This window comes from Anolis sagrei, chromosome 2 (assembly GCF_037176765.1).
Source record: "Anolis sagrei isolate rAnoSag1 chromosome 2, rAnoSag1.mat, whole genome shotgun sequence".
Taxonomy (NCBI): Eukaryota; Metazoa; Chordata; class Lepidosauria; order Squamata; family Dactyloidae; genus Anolis; species Anolis sagrei.
This window is the reverse complement of record NC_090022.1, coordinates 170,558,620-170,572,280: the sequence shown is the minus strand read 5'-3', so window position 1 is coordinate 170,572,280 and position 13,661 is coordinate 170,558,620. Positions and strand designations below refer to the sequence as shown.

Below are 13,661 nucleotides of genomic sequence, written 5' to 3'. Positions count from 1 at the left end.
AAGTATTTGAAAAACTCCTGCATGCTGCTGCAAAACATCGTTTTCCAGCATCCAGAATGGATGGCTGACTCACAGTCCTGGATTTATGGAATATCTCTGTTCCAAAATGTGGAGTAACTAATAGACTGACTTAGGTACAAGTACAAAACTTTATTACGGTCACTGGCCAGCACAAAGTGGGGCACGAGCGCCCCGGGAGGGAAAGGACATCTCCCCAGTAAAGCAGTTATTTAAAATTAGATTAGAAAACAGTTTAAAATCACATTTTAAATCACAGTATATTGTAACAGGAACCGAAGGGGGGGAGAGGGGAGAGATTGATAGGAGGGGTCAAAAACACTGGGGGGAGCACTAAAGGGGAAGGGAGGGGCACATTGCGGGTCTAGTAGCATTTCAGCTGTAACATGTTGCTCTAACTACATTCCCAACAGGGCGTTGCCATGTGGGTTCAATAATCATCTGTCTAATTTTAAATACAGCAGCACAGAACTTAGCAACACTGTAAGTTATTGTGTTAGAGACCCTAAATTGGGTCTTCTTAGGTCCATGCAGTCACGGGAACACGTAAGGAAGGGGGCAGTCCCAAAAGAGATCAAAAAACAAGGTTTATTTTAATTTCTTCATGAAGAAGACAGACAGCCTGGTAGCATGCGCAGATGCTACCCTTCAAGTGACTGCCGTGCCCCCTTGGCTTTTGACCACCAAATATATAACCTCAAATAAACAAGAACATTTTTTTTGTCATGGAAAGTACTCTCTTTCCAGCCCCTCTCCCTTGACCTTTTGATGGAAAGTACCTTCTTGTACAGGCAGACTCTGCACTTTACTACAATCTTTGAAGTTAACCACAACACATCCTGTGTAAGAAAGTACCTTCTTGTACCTCTACACATCACATCTTGTTTCTTAAAAACATTTTCTTCCATATTGCTCTTTTTAAGTCAGAGAAAGGGTATGTCTCTCTTTTGCTGTTAATTTCATTCAAAGCCCCTTGCTCAGCATCCTTCAATTGTAGAGTTAGAATCCAAAAGCAGCAAGGTGGAATAATATTTTTCACATTTTAAAAGCCATGGTCTAATGCAATGGTTCTCAACCTGGGGTCCCCAGATGTTTTTGGCCTACAACTCCCAGAAATCCCAGCCACTTCACCAACTGTTAGGATTTCTGGGAGTTAGAGGCCAAAAACATCTAGGGACCCCAGGTTGAGAACCACTGGTCTAATGAGATTAGATCTAAGATCTCTGTAGAACATGCAATGAAGAAGCACGTGCTCAGTGGTTTCTACATTACCAGACTCACAGGGGCATAGTCTCTGCTTAAAGGGGGTTCTCCGATACCTCCCCTCCAATACAGCCAATGGGAAGGCATGGCATCTTGCCAGGATAAAAGCCCTTCGGTGTTTGGGCACCTCCAGGTCTGTTAGGTATGCCATGGGGGCAATGAGGTATCTAGTGGCTTCCCTAACAATAAAGGCTGGGAAACAAGTTAGGTCAAATTGGCGCTCTATGTCCAGGATCCATTGCTTCTCGGCCTTTTGGCTATTTATTTGTCGTGTCAGATTAACCAGCCAATTATATTACATTTCTAACAGAACAAAGCAAACAAACAGATAAAATACAACATTTGTGAGTTTGGTAGTTGGTTAAATGTCCTTTGACCAGTATCTGGCCACAGATAAAATACAACATTTGTGAGTTTGGTAGTTGGTTAAATGTCCTTTGACCAGTATCTGGCCACTTGGAGTGCTTCTGGTATTGCTGCAAGAAGGTCTTCCATTGTGCATGTGGCAGGGCTCAGGTTGCATTGCAGCAGGTGGTCAGTGGTTTGCTCCTCTCCACACTCGCATATCGAGGATTCCACTTTGTAGCCCCATTTCTTAAGGTTGGCTCTGCATCTCGTGGTGCCAGAGCGCAGTCTGTTCAGCGCCTTCCAAGTTGCCCAGTCCTCTGTGTGCCCAGGGGGGAGTCTCTCATTTGGTTTCAGCCATTGGTTGAGGTTCTGGGTTTGAACCTGCCAGTTTTGGACTCTCGCTTGCTGAGGTGTTCCAGCGAGTGTCTCTGTAGATCTTAGAAAACTATTTCTAGATTTAAGTCGTTGACGTGCTGGCTGATACCCAAACAGAGGATGAGCTGGAGATGTCTCTGCCTTGGTCCTTTCACTATTGGCTGCTACTTCCCAGCGGATGTCAGGTGGTGCAATACCGGCTAAGCAGTGTAATTTCTCCAGTGGTGTAGGGCGCAGACACCCCGTGATAATGCGGCATGTCTCATTAAGAGCCACATCCACTGTTTTAGTGTCGTGAGATGTATTCCACACTGGGCATGCATATTCAGCAGCAGAGTAGCTCAGCGCAAGGGCGGATGTCTTCACTATATCTGGTTGTGATCCCCAGGTTGTGCCAGTCAGCTTTCGTATGATATTGTTTCTAGCACCCACTTTTTGCTTGATGTTGAGGCAGTGCTTCTTGTAGGTAAGAGCACGATCCAGAGGGACTCCCAGGTATTTGGGTGCGCTGCAATGCTCCAGTGGGACTCCTTCCCAGAGCTCGGGCTGCTTCTCTGTTCTTGAGATGAAAGGCACACGTCTGTGTTTTAGATGGGTTGGGGATCAGCTGGTTTTCCCTGTAATAGGCAGTAAGAGCACCTAGAGCTTCGGAAAGCTTCTGTTCTACCATCTCAAAGCTCCCTGCTTGAGCGGTAATGGCACGATCATCAGCATAGATGAAACTCTCTGTCCCTTCCGGCAGTGGCTGGTCATTTGTGTAGATGTTGAACATGGATGGAGCAAGCATGCTCCCCTGAGGCCTTTTGGCTAAGATCATGTGTAGTAACTGACTTAGGTTTAAAACTGAGTTTGGAAACAAGGCTCTTCTATAACTGAGGAAAAAGAGATTCCAAATTCCGTTCTGAGATGGAAGGTTGTGACCAAATTCTCCCCCATGATGAGCCATGTGCTCCAAACTCAGCAAGAAAGGTCTCCATGCACCATGAGCATAATACCGTGCTGTGAAACCTTTTTTACATTAGCAGAAGTTATTTCACAGATGCTTATTTCTTCTTCAGAACTGAAACAAGTTATTATTGTATGAATGATACCCAGATGCCTGCTCTTTCTAAAGCAAAAAAAGAATAAATTAGGATTCTCTTTTGTATAACTTAGTGGTGAATAGCCATGTTCTGTGCTGAGCTATTATATACATGCTAAATTATTGTGATGAATTTCACTGGGGATACTTCAATTTTACTCCATTCAAAGATGGGATATGGAAGAGGTGGATCTTCCCTGGGGTTTATTTTACAATTTCTGAAGAGCACAGAGAACATCATTACTGAAAGGTGTTACATTATTTGTGTATTAATAATATTTGGACCTTTCTTTGATGTGCCTTCAAAGCTCTGCTAATATCTGACTATCGCAGAAATGACTTGTGATTACTGTTATATATGCATTGGAGCCTCTTTGCTTGCTAGAATATAATACTGCAACAAGAAAACATATGTTGGGACAACAATTTCTTGTCTTTTATTCAGCAAGCTAGACAGCAACTACCCTGCTCCCTCAATATTGTTTACTTACCTTATTTATGCTCTGCCCTTCTCCCTGTGGGGACTCAAGGTGGCTAGCAATCCCACACTTTGGTCACAAATTAAAACAGACCTCACAACCTCTGAGGATGCTTGCCATTTCAACAAATATAAAATTATTAGTATTTCAATGGGAAGTGTGGGCCTACTTTTGGCTGATGAGATAGGATTGTTGTTGTTGTTGTGTGCATTCAAGTCGTTTCAGATTTAGTTTGACCCTGAGCGAGGGCTAGGTAAATGACCTTGGAGGGCCGCATCCGGCCCCTGGGCCTTAGTTTGAGGACCCCTGCTCTAGAACATGGCCATATTTTGTTGTTGTTCACTCGTTCAGTCGTCTCCGACTCTTCGTGACCTCATGGACCAGCCCACGCCAGAGCTCCCTGTCGGCCGTCACCACCCTCAGCTCCTTCAAGGTCAGTCCAGTCACTTCAAGGATGCCATCCATCCATCTTGTCCTTGGTCGGCCCCTCTTCCTTTTACCTTCCACTTTCCCCAGCATAATTGTCTTCTCTAGGCTTTGCTGTCTTCTCATGATGTGGCCAAAGTACTTCAACTTTGTCTCTAGTATCCTTTCCTCCAGTGAGCAGTCAGGCTTTATTTCCTGGAGGATGGACTGGTTGGATCTTCTGGCAGTCCAAGGCACTCTCAGAACTTTCCTCCAACACCACAGCTCAAAAGCATCGATCTTCCTTTGCTCAGCCTTCCCTAAGGTCCTGCTCTCACATCCGTAGGTGACTACAGGGAATACCATGGCTTTGACTAGGCGGATCTTTGTTGCCAGTGTGATGTCTCTACTCTTTACTATTTTATCAAGACTGGACATTGCTCTCCTCCCAAGAAGTAAGCGTCTTCTGATTTCCTGGCCACAGTCTGCATCTGCAGTAATCTTTGCACCTAGAAATACAAAGTCTGTCACGGCCTCCACATTTTCTCCCTCTATTTTCCAGTTTTCAATCATTCTTGTTGCCATAATCTTGTTTTTTTTTATGTTTAGCTGCAACCCAGCTTTTGCGCTTTCTTCTTTCACCTTGATTACAAGGGCCATATAGTCCGAAAAAATTTAATAATAATATAATAATAAACTTTATTTATACCCCGCCACCATCTCCCCAATGGGGACTTGTGGTGGCTTACATGAGGCCAAGCCCAAATAACAAAATTACAGCAACCCCCCCCCCTGAAAACGCAAACAATAAACAACAGCATCATCTATATAAATAAAAATGTAATGTTCGTTTGTGATATTCACAGAACTCAAAAACCACTGGGGGAATTGACACCAAATTTGGACACAAGACACCTAACAACCCAATGTAGGTCCTTCACTCAAAAAATTGATTTTGTCATTTCGGAGTTGTAGTTGCTGGGATTTATAGTTCACCTACAATCAAAGAGCATTCTGAACCCCACCAATGATGAAATTGACCCAAACTTGGCACAAGTTCTACCATGACCAACAGAAAATACTGGAAGGGTTTGGTGGGCAGTGTCCTTTGGTTTTGGAGTTGTAGTTCACCTACATCCAGAGAGCACTGTGGACTCAAACAAGGATGGATCTGGACCAAACTCTACACGAATACTCAATATGCCCAAATGTGAATACTGGTGGAGTTTGGGGAAAATAGAATCTTGACATTTGGGAGTTGTAGTTGCTGGGATTTGTAGTTCACCTACAATCACAGAGCATTCTGAACCCCACCAATGACAGAATTGGGGCCATTCAGAACCCCCATGTGGGCCACAGCAACGCGTGGCAGGGGACGGCTAGTAATTACATAAAACATATGAATGCATAAAGATATAAAATTACAATACAACAACCTACCTACAAGAACCCAGTAAAACAAAATGAATACATTTTTTAAAAAACCTATTAAATAATACAACGTGGATTTAGGTTACACTACAGTTAAAATAGAACATGTTCTTTAATTTTCTAGCCTTTAGTCTCATCCTCTGATAGACTGACAAAACCACGTATAATGTCAGCCATGGATTCAGCCCTGATTATTTCAATTACCTTCTACCTGATACTGCTTGTGGGTCTGCTAATGCTAATTTTGTTCACTTTTCCTGGTGACATTTTCTTTTGATCCACCACTGGAAAAAGCTTTCAGGAAAAGGCAATCTTTTAAAATATTGGTTGCCAGGAGCAATCGTTTAAAACCATCACGAGTATTAACTTATTATTTTATCAGTGCAAGAGAGAATAATAATGTTCATTGTTTCCACTCTGCTGTTGATAAAATTAATATTTCTGCCCAGCATTCACATATCCTGTGAAAAATAATCCTATACAGAAATGCACTTCATTTTTGAATTATTTTGCTTGTGGACAACAAGTTAAACATGAGCCAACAATGTGATGTGGCGGCAAAAAAAGCCAATGGGATTTTGGCCTGCATCAATAGGAGCATAGTGTCTAGATCTAGGGAAGTCATTTTACCCCTTTATTCTGCTTTGGTTAGACCACACCTGGAGTATTGTCTCCAATTCTGGGTACCATAATTCAAGAGAGATATTGACAAGCTGGAATGTGTCCAGAGGAGGACGACGAAAATGATCAAGGGTCTGGAGAACAAGCCCTATGAGGAGCGGCTTAAGGAGCTGGGCATGTTTAGCCTGAAGAAGAGAAGGCGGAGAGGATATATGATAGCCATGTATAAATATGTGAGAGGAAGTCACAGGGAGGAGGGAGCGAGCTTGTTTACTGCTTCCTTAGAGACTAGGACGTGGAACAATGGCTTCAAACTACAAGAAAGGAGATTCCATCTGAAGATGAGGAAGAACTTCCTGACTGTGAGAGCCATTCAGCAGTGGAACTCTCTGCCCCGGAGTGTGGTGGAGGCTCCTTCTTTGGAAGCTTTTAAACAGAGGCTGGATGGCCATCTGTCAGGGGTGATTTGAATGCAATGTTCCTGCTTCTTGGCAGGGGGTTGGACTGGATGGCCCATGAGGTCTCTTCCAACTCTTTGATTCTATGATTCTAAGAAATCTTGCACACAGATAAATAAATAAATAAATAAATAAATAGAAATAGCCATCACCATCATGAAGATTTCTCTGAACAAAATAAAGACCTATTTGCCTTTAAAAAATAAGCATTAGCCCAGGTGTATGACAGTATGATCTACCTTGATATTAGGTTCTTCTGGGTTTTTTCGGGCTATATGGCCATGTTCTAGAGGCATTTTTCATGACGTTTCGCCTGCATCTATGGCAAGCATCCTCAGAGGTAGTGAGGTGGGGTCATGTACATGTGCCATATACCAGAAAGTGAGTCAGAAGTAGCTTTGTGGCATTCACATGATGCATAGGGCCTTGTTGTTTTTGTTCATTCATTGAGTCGTTTCCGACTCTTCGTGACCTCATGGAACAGCCCACGCCAGAGCTCCCTGTCAGCCGTCACCACCCCCAGCTCCTTCAAGGCCAATCCAGTCACTTCAAGGATGCCATCCATCCATCTTGCCCTTGGTCGGCCCCTCTTCCTTTTTCCTTCCTTTCCCCCCAGCATCATTGTCTTCTCTAAGCTTTCCTTTCTTCTCATGATGTGGCCAAAGTACTTCATCTTGGCCTCTACTATCCTTCCCTCCAATGTGTAGTCGGGCTTTATTTCCTGAAGTATGGACCGGTTGGATCTTCTCGCAGTCCAAGGCACTCTCAAAACTTTCCTCCAACACCACAGTTCAAAAGCATCTATCTTCCTTCGCTCAGCTTTCCCTATGGTCCACCTCTCACATCCGTAGGTGACTATGCATAGGGCCTACTCACCCGTTGAGTTGAGTAAAGCCAATTAACAAAATTTGATCCAGGTTAGGAAAGGTTGGGGAATGCTCCAGGACATCCCCAAAACTCTTGATTATACTTGCATTTCGGGGTGATGTAAATAGTTTGGCCAGTTCTGATTTGGAACCAACCCCTGTTCAAATGGGCCAGTGCCACCGTCTTGCTTTTCACATGCTCCATAGTGCAAGGAAGATGGGTTGACACTCCTTTGTTACTTTTTGACACTATAACTACAGCCCCGAAGAATTGCTGGCCATCACTAGTTGCACAACTTAGAATCATAGAATCAAAGAGTTGGAAGAGACCTCATGGGCCATCCAGTCCAACCCCCTGCCAAGAAGCAGGAATATTGCATTCAAATCACACCTGACAGATGGCCATCCAGCCTCTGTTTAAAAGCTTCCAAAGAAGGAGCCTCCACCACACTCAGGGGCAGAGTCCCACTGCTGAACGGCTCTCACAGTCAGGAAGTTCTTCCTCATGTTCAGATGGAATCTCCTCTCTTGTAGTTTGAAGCCATTGTTCTGCGTCCTAGTCTCCAAGGAAGCAGAAAACAAGCTTGCTCCCTCCTTCCTCTCACATATTTATACATGGCTATTATATTTCCTCTCAGCCTTCTCTTCTTCAGGCTAAACTTGCCCAGTTCCTTAAGCCGCTCCTCATAGGGATTGTTCTCCAGACACTTGATCATTTTAGTCGCCCTCCTCTGGACACATTCCAGCTTGTCAATATCTCTCTTGAATTGTGGTGCCCAGAATTGGACACAATATTCCAGGTGTGGTCTAACCAAAGCAGAATAGAGGGGTAGCATTACTTCCCTGGATCTAGACACTATGCTCCTATTGATGCAGACCAAAATCCCATTGGCTTTTTTTGCCGCCACATCACATTGTTGGCTCATGTTTAATTTGTTGTCCACGTGGACTCCAAGATCTTTTTCACACGTACTGCTCTCGAGCCAGGCATCCCCCATTTTGTATCTTTGCATTTCGTTTTTGTACCTAAGTGGAGTATCTTGCATTTGTCACTGTTGAACTTCATTTTGTTAGTTTTGGCCCATCTCTCTAATCTGTCAAGATTGTTTTGAATCCTGCTCCTGTCCTCTGGAGTATTGGCTATCCCTCCCAACTTGGTGCAAGGGACCTGCACAACTTGGAAAGGAGAAGAGGATTGCCATCCCCCTTTCTGCCTCCCCCCTCCCCTAAGTTGTTTGGGTACCTTTGTTGACATCAGCAAATGCACTGAGAAATGCCCAGGAGCGATTTGGAGTTCTGTGGCTGGAGTTCTGTGATAGGGAGAAACTGGATTTGTCCCTAATGGACAGTCTGGACTCAGTCTCACTACTAAAATTGAGTGGAGGCAGGCAGTGCAGCCATGCCCAGGGCTGTTCTGGAGTATTGCCACTCTGGACTGGCCCTTCATTAAGTGACCCATGTAGATGAGCCTTTTAATTCTATCCAATAAAAATGACTATAAGTTCAAGCATTGTGTATTAAAAGGCTACATGGCTCACCTGTGTTAATTGCGATCCTTCTTTAGTCTCTTGCAGAATCTTTCTCTGGGTATCAAGTATTTTCCAATATTATTTCTACAAAGACATTATCTTATTTATTATTATTATTATTATTATTATTATTATTATTAAAACTTTATTTATATACTGCTCTATCTCCCCGAGGGGATTCAGAGCGGTTCCCAGGTAACATCACAAAACATACAAAGTAAAACAACATAGCCATAAGATTAACAAAACAATATAAGCATAAAGATTGTCGCCATAACACACATACCGTATATACTCGAGTATAAGCCAACCCGACTATAAGCCGAGGCACCTAATTTTATGACAAAAAACTGGGGAAACATATTGACTCAAGTATAAGCCGAGGGTGGGAAATGCAGCCACTACTGGTAAATTTCAAAATAAAAATATATACCAAGACTGCCCAACTCTGATTAAATCATTATTCTAACCTTCTTCAAGGTGAATGTACTTACATATCCTTCCAACAATAATAGAGTAAAATAATAAATGTAATAATAATAATAATAAAGTAAAATAATGGAAATGCAATAATAACAGTAATAATCGAGTAAAATAATAAATGTAATAATAGAGTAAAGTAATAAATGCAAGAATAAAGTCAAATAATAAATGTAATAATAATCATAAATAGTGTAAAATAATAAATGTAATAATAATAAGGTAAAATACTGTAAATGTAATAATAATAAAGAGAGTAAAATAATACATGAAATAAAAATAATACTAATAACAGAGTAAAATAATAAATAACCTTGACTCGAGTATAAGCTGAGGGGAGCTTTTTCAGCCTAAAAAAGGGGCTGAAAAACTAGGCTTATACTCGAGTATATACAGTATATTAAAAGTAATCCTGCCTGTTCAAGGCAATTTAAAAGACCGGGCCAAGATTTGTGCAAGCTCAAAAATTCTAGGGAGCCTGGAAATTAAGTGCAATGCAGGAAATAATATATAAATAAAATAATACAAATATTATGTATACAAATACAGTAAATTATTTATTATTATTATTATTATTATTATTATTATTATTATTATTTATACTGCTTTTCTCTGCCCTTGGGGTGATTCAAAGCAGTTCAAAATGAAGTAAATGGCAAAATTCAATGCCTCGCAAAATATAATATACAACACATAACTAAAATAGCATATAATGATAGATTAAAACCAGAAAACTATAAAACATCAAACATAGAAAATATAAAAAATAGTGCATTGGGCATTGCACCAATCTCAAAGTTGACATAGCTGCTTCATCTCACTCTTCAAATGCTTGCTTAAAAAGCCACTTTTTAAGTAGTTTCCTAAATGTCAGGAGGGAGGGAGATAGGCTGAGAGGAGATACGATAGCCATGTATAAATATGTGAGAGGAAGCCACAGGGAGAAGGGAGCCAGCTTATTTCCTGCTTCCCTGGAGACTAGGATGCGGAACAATGGCTTCAAACTACAAGAGAGGAGATTCCATCTGAACATGAGGAAGAACTTCCTGACTGTGAGAGCCGTTCAGCAGTGGAACTCTCTGCCCCGGAGTGTGGTGGAGGCTCCTTCTTTGGAAGCTTTTAAACAGAGGCTGGATGGCCATCTGTCAGGGGTGATTTGAATGCAACATTCCTGCTTCTTGGCAGGGAGTTGGACTGGATGGCCCATGAGGTCTCTTCCAACTCTTTGATTCTATGAGGGGGCCGATCTGATCTCGCTGGAGAGGGAGTTCCACAGCTGAGGTGCCACCACCGAGAAGGCTCTGTCTCTCATCCCCACCAGTTGCACCTGTGAGGGCGGTAGAACTGACAGGAAGACCCTGGAAGCACAGAGTTGGAGTGTCTAAATAAGGTGTGTGGGCCGGATGTGGCCCTCCAAGGTCTTTTAAACCAGCCCCTGCCCTAAATCTTAGACTTAGGGTTGCCTGATGTCTGAAATGACTTGAAGGCACACAACAACAATCATAATTAACTTGAACATCTCATTCACCAAAAGCAGGCCCACCCTTCCCATTGAAATAGTGGTAAGTTTATGTTGGTTTCTTTCTTTTCTTTTTTTGCACTACAAATGAGATATGTGCACTGTGCTTTTTTTCCCCAAATTATAGTTCCCCCTTCCCCATGGTCTGAAGGACCGTGAACCTGCCTTCTGCTTAAAATGTTTGAGGACCTCTCTTCTAGACTTTCTGTCCAGTCCTTACTTGATACTAGAGCAATTAAAATATGCCTCTACTTGAATGACTCCAGTAAGAGGAAATCCATCCACTCCTGGAGTAATCATCTATTTAGCATTGATTTCCAATGAGAAACCGTGAAGGCAAATTGCATTTGTTTCCAATTTTAATCTGGCCTGTTCAAAATAACCATTTTAACTTTCAATCAAGAAAGAACCCGTGTGTTTTAGTTGTTGTAATGTTGACCACATTCCTTGCAGCCACAAAACTCACCAGAGGCACGGTTACATGACCCAATGATAGCATGATTATTCCACTGTCATCGTTCCGTTCCCTGGAATCCAGCGGTTTGAGCTTGGCGAGGCATTGGAGCTCCCTAGCTGACAGTTCTAATACTTCAACTCTCCGAATTTGATAGGATGGAACTAGGGCATTTAAATTGGAGAATACTGCAATAATACTGATAGGTCCCAGGTGACAATACTCCCTTCACCATCAAACTCACAAATTTGCTCTGAGGAATAAAGGACAACGATATGTCAAGCCTTATCATATTACCTTTGGAATTTGCCACACATCTTGGCAAATCAGTGGGGTCCCAGCAAGAAGCGTAGAAAATTCATCACTCTACGCACCACATCACCCAACTAGCCGCTGGCCCGATCCCACAGGGGGGGTCCGCTTCTCAACTTCCCCCAAAGTCAACACAGGAACACTCCCATGTTGACATGGCAGCAGCATATGCTGCTTGCTCTTCCTTTTTGCGACGGAGCCTGGACGGAAGTTTATGTGCGTTGTTTAATGGACTCTGTGGCAAAAATAGAGGGCAAGCAGCATACAACGGTTCAGGCCCAGCCTATCTCCACGATTACATCTATTATTATTATGCTATCCTTCCTATTAGACCCTTTTAGGGGGAATGGGAGAGGTGTCAGGTCCCAGAGGCAATGCATTGCATTATTGTTATGATGGTGGTGAAATAAAAGGAAATAAAAAGTGAAAGAAGGAAGCAAACAGGGAGGGAAGAAAGGCAAAGGAAGAAAGGGGGAGGGAATGAAGGAAAGAGAGAAGGATGAAACCAAGTAGTGAAAGAAGGAAAGAAAGAAAGAAAGAAAGAAAGAAAGAGATAGAGAAGGAAGAAAGGAGAGAAAGGGGGAGGAAAAGGGGGAAGAAATAGGTACCTCTCTTTCATAATAGTCCAGATATCTACCTCAACTTTGATAAGTTTTACTATAGGCCACAGCAACACGTGGCAGGGCACAGCTAGTAGTATTGTAAAATGACATTTTTTGGATTTGTGAAAAAGTAGGAAAGGGTGGAATAGAAAGATTCTCAGTCCATTCTTGTGAATATCTATTGCCCAATGAGACTCGGAAGTGCAACAATGACTTTTGTCCCCTGGACAACAAACTCTCCTGCTACATGGCTAAGGGTCCTTTTGGCTTCGGCTGGCATTATTCCTCCTTGTTTATATTTCTGTGTAGTGTCCAGGATGCTTAGAAAGATGTTGTTTTCTACTAGTATTGAATTTTCGAAAGACAAGTTTCATGTCACTTTGTGTCATTTTGGTCCACACAAAAATTGATATGCATTTTACCTATTATATTAATATTTCTACACTGGTATTCCAAATGTCCCTAATAGATGCCTTTTTCTGTGCTTTGTCCCCTATTGTGAGTTAATGTCCTCCAGAACATATTTTTGCCCTTTTTTGATCTGAGAACTGTGTCTTATGATTAAGAGAATTGTGGGATTCATAGAATAATAGTTTTGGAAGGTGCCAGGTACATCATCTTATTCAGTCCCCAGCTCAGTGCAGGAAATCCAGTTTCGAACATCCCTGATGTTCGAAAATCCTATTAGTTTATATAAAATATAAACCAAACTAATTTATCCTCCATCCCTATGTGTGTGCAGATGGGAAAGATGCCTTGAGGTACAATCCCTCATTTGATTTTTCTTTTTAAATACCTGCGGGAAGGCTTGCTGTGTTCTTAATTGTGAATTATAAATATGGAAGAGTGTTTTGAGACAGTTCTTAATTTCTAAAATGACAGGTGTGGGGATTGTGGGAGTGGGAAAAGAAGCAATGCCATCTGCTCTGTAAGCCCTTGTTGGTGCGTGCGTGTGTGTGTGTGTTAAAGAGGGTGCAAGGAGATGGCTAATAATAATAATAATAATAATAATAATAATAATGGCCATCTTACTTGGATCTGCATGTGCCCAGACGCTATAAAAAAATAAGACTGCGATGTGCTTCTCTCTATAGCTGAGCGAACTGCAGTTGTCTGTCTTGAAAACTTAAGATACTAAGCAACTGAGACTTGGGAAGTCTGATCTGGCCACAGTGGTCCACGCTCTTGTTACATCCCAAATAGACTACTGCAACGCACTCTACGTGGGGTTGCCCTTGAAGACTGTTCGGAAACTTCAAATGGTCCAGCGAGCAGCAGCCAGATTACTCACCGGAGCGTCATACAGGGAGCACACCACCCCCCTGCTATGTCAGCTCCACTGGCTGCCGGTTCAGTTCCAAGCACAATTCAAGGTGCTAGTTTTGACCTACAAAACCCTGTACGGTTCCGGTCCAGTGTA

At 42.3% G+C, this 13,661-nt stretch overlaps 1 protein-coding gene across 17 annotated transcripts in view; it reads left to right on the top strand.

Moving 5' to 3' along the window:
* ADGRL3 (adhesion G protein-coupled receptor L3) overlaps positions 1-13,661 on the top strand; it is a 388,836-nt gene that overhangs the window by 321,336 nt on the left and 53,839 nt on the right. The window lies entirely within an intron of this gene.